Source organism: Acomys minous, assembly GCF_964271855.1.
Source record: "Acomys minous genome assembly, chromosome: 18".
Classification (NCBI taxonomy): domain Eukaryota; kingdom Metazoa; phylum Chordata; class Mammalia; order Rodentia; family Muridae; genus Acomys; species Acomys minous.
In genome coordinates this window covers 16,655,937-16,659,503 of record NC_140501.1, presented here as the reverse complement: position 1 = coordinate 16,659,503, position 3,567 = coordinate 16,655,937, and the positions used below count along the sequence as shown (strand labels likewise).

At 39.4% G+C, this 3,567-nt stretch overlaps 1 pseudogene across 1 annotated transcript; it reads left to right on the top strand.

The window, feature by feature from the left end:
- Window positions 1-2,430: 2,430 nt before the first annotated feature.
- Window positions 2,431-3,266, top strand: LOC311589547 (acidic leucine-rich nuclear phosphoprotein 32 family member E-like; annotated as a pseudogene). The gene has a single exon. The product of its transcript is annotated as an acidic leucine-rich nuclear phosphoprotein 32 family member E-like (transcript).
- The last annotated feature ends 301 nt before the right edge of the window (window positions 3,267-3,567 follow it).

The following is a 3,567-nucleotide window of genomic DNA, read 5'->3' as shown; positions in this document are numbered from 1 at the left end:
ATTTAAGTATCACAGCAACATAGAACTTATAAAATTTTCATATGTCTTTGAGGCCCAAATGATCCATTTTTTCTTTATAAAAGGCAATAAGACAAACATAATGCCAATTGTCTATTTCCTTTTTCTTCCCTTTCTCAAAACAAAGGGTTTGCAGTATAGATTTGTTTGATCCACTTGGATATGAGTTATGGAAAGATATGTTATATTTTAGGTGAAACACATTTTAGATTCTTGTAGTTTTATAATAATACCTCCAGGTTTTAATATATCAGAGAGCAATAGGTATTTTTGATATATGAAAAATTTCTCTCTGGCTATAGACAGTTACTTTAAGGTTTGCATTCAGGCGACAGTAACAAGGAAAGCCCCCCTCAGTAATGCTTTCCTAGATCAGGGATGGAGGTTTATCAAGTTGGGAAATCACAGCCAAATCACTTGAGTTGTCATCAAGAGATGGTATAAGCATTGTGGAGAAATTTTCACAAGACACATTCAGTCACTCCTAGTGAAAAAGCTGTTGGTACACTAGGACACAGCTGTTACAAGGTGATAACATCCTGCATTGTGGTTCCAAAGTGTAACAAGCATACAGATGGAAATCCAACAGAAGTAAGTGTGCTCGCCATCTGGGCACGTCGTTAACTCTAACAGTTTCTCTCCTCTTAAATAAACTTTTAGTTTTTTGAGAAAAAAAAAATCACTAGGAATCAGGAAAATAAAACTAAGAAAAAGGAAACAAGCACATGATCATTATGGGATGCTTATAGGGACATATTAGCTATAACTCTGCCTACTATTGATCCTTTAACTGACTGAACTGCAGAAGATAGTTGAGCACTGGATCAGAAGCCAAGTGGTTTTCTACGGAGAGAAAGTGGCCTAGCCTCACTTTGGGTATTTCACAGCTTCTTTTAAAAAATGAATTCACAATAATTCACACACTGAATTGTAGGTGGCCGCTGAAGACTAAAGACTTCTTTTCTCTAAGACTTTTTTCATAGCTTTGTGTCTTTCCTAGTTCACCCTTTTTGCTTTCTTTGTGTGGGTGGAGCTATGCTCTCTCATCTTGCCCTGGTCACCTGCTGCCATGCCTCCCATGTCACTCTAGACTCTCCCTCTAGAACTGTGTAAGACAAACTCTGTCTTACACAAGGCTTTTCAGTCATGGTGTTTTATCATAACAATCTAAAGTAACAAATGAGGAAACAAAGGATGCTACGCTCTTGTTAGTTTTTGTAGTTCTTTTTTAAGGAGCATGAGTTGAAAACTCAGAACAGTAGAAATTAATTCTAAAGAGTCTCAGTAAAATGGCATTATAGTTATTCCGTGCCCTCGTTTATTTACATAAATACATAAGATAATAGGAACAGAAATAATTCTATCATCTTGGAGAAGAATCTTAAACTTCAAGTCACCAAACACCAACCAACTAGCCAAACAAGCTATAAGCAAAAATAAAACCCGAATCTGAAAAATTTCATACCATCAAATAGTGAAGAAAATCAGGTTGCAAAAAATAAATAGATGTAGTACTCATAGGAACATTTTCTTTTCAAATATGAAAGTCACAAAAATATTTGTAGCTAGATAGCCCCATAAATCACTCCAGTCTTGGTCCATGGGTATGCACAGAGGCCGAACCAGCAACCAAAGAGCATGCATAGGCTGGACCTAGAAGCCCTATACATAAGAAGCAGATGTGCAGCTTGATGAACTTTTTGCAGCTAGGTCTCCTAACAATGGGAGTAGGGGCTGTTTCTGACTTTGTTGCCTCACTTTGGATCCCTTTCTCCTATCTGGGATGCCTTGTCAGGCCTCAGTGGGAGAGGATGCACTTAGTCCTGCTGTGACTTGAGATGCCAGGATAGGTTAGTACCCCTTGGGGTCCTCCCTTTCTCTGAGAAGAAAGAGAGAGGGGATATTGGAGGAAGGGTGCATGAGGATGAGACTTGGAGGAGAGGAGGGAGTGGCCTGAAGACAGGCTGTAAAGTGATTAAATGTGGCAGAGTGGGGCGGGGGGAGGGGGAGAAAAAATAAATCACATTACTAATTTTCAGCATAAAAGGAGTTATTTTTTTTAAATAAATTTCTGTCTGAAATTATTGAAATAAGCAAACCAAAACTCTCATTTTAATAATAACAAAGAGGAGTTTCACAGTAGCCATTGAAGGAGAAGGAAATGCCGGCATGCACACGTCTCCCTCTGTGTGTGTATGTATGTGTGTGCGCGTGTGTGGGTGTGTGGACTAGGAAGTGGGTGCAAGTTAGTCCCAAGTTGTTGGACTCCGTTTGCTATAATTTTCTTTCTCCCCAACACCCTGGTGGTAGTGCGTGCTTGCCATTGCGTCTCTTTATTTATTTATCTCCAGAATGCCAGAAGTTTTTTGAGCTCTGGGGTAGTGGAGAAAGCAGGTGAGGAGAAAGGAGGAAGACATGGAGATGAAGAAGATTAACCTGGAGTTGAAGAACAGAGCCCCAGAGGAGGTGACAGGGTCCTTGATAGTTGCTTGTGTGTCATTGTGGAAATCGAAGGCCTGAATGACACCTTTACAGAACTGGCCAACATGGAATTAAATTCTTTGGCCGGGCTTCCCAGCTTAAACTTCAGAAGTCTTAATTTAGCACCAGAATACTTTCTAGAGGTTGAAGTCCTGGCAGAGAAATGTCTGATTATTACCTACCCCAGTCTGAGTGGAAACAAAATTAAAGATGTCAGTACAGTAGAATCTCGGCAAATCTTAAAGATGTGAAGTATTGCCTTGTTTAACTGAGATCACAAACCTGAAAGATTACAGAGAAAGTATTTTCGAACTGCTGCCGCAGATCACATACTTAGGCAGATTCGATCAGGACAATTAGGCGCCAGACTCGGATGATGACGACAATGATGATGGTGGAGATGGAGATGAGGAAGACAAGGAAGAAGATGAAGCTGGTCCACCTGGAAGATATAAAGAGGAGGAAGATGAGGATAAGGATGAAGCCGGTTCAGAATTGGGAGAGGGAGAAGAAGAGGTGAGTCTCTCATACTTAATGAAAGAAGAAATTCAGGATGAAGAGAAAGAAGATTATGCTGATGAAGGGGCCGAAGAGGAGGAAGAGGTCTGTGGAGAGAGAAAAGGAAGCGAGGTGCTGAAGGTGGTGGAGATGACAACCAGATCCCCACAGGAAGAGGATGCCTCACACTCCTGGGTGAGCAGGAGAGCAATTGCATTGTCTTTGCTTCTTTATGTATAGTAGCTGTCCCTATAGGAGATGATGTGTAACTTTTCATAGGAAAAGTGCAGTTTTACTATTTTGGCCTTATCATTCCTATTAAGAAATGTTAGTCTGTTAATCATAATATACATAGAAAAGAATTTTTATTTATCTTTCCATTGTGATGTTCTCCAGCATTGTATTTAGATTCTGGATTTTTGTAATTTATGCTTAATGTACGAGACATTTTCAGTTCATAATTAAAGCATGGGTGCTTTTACCAAAAAAAAAAAAAGTAATAACAATAACAAAGAGATCATATTATCTCTTTCCACAATACCTTTCAGAAACTACAAATCTCGATCTTAA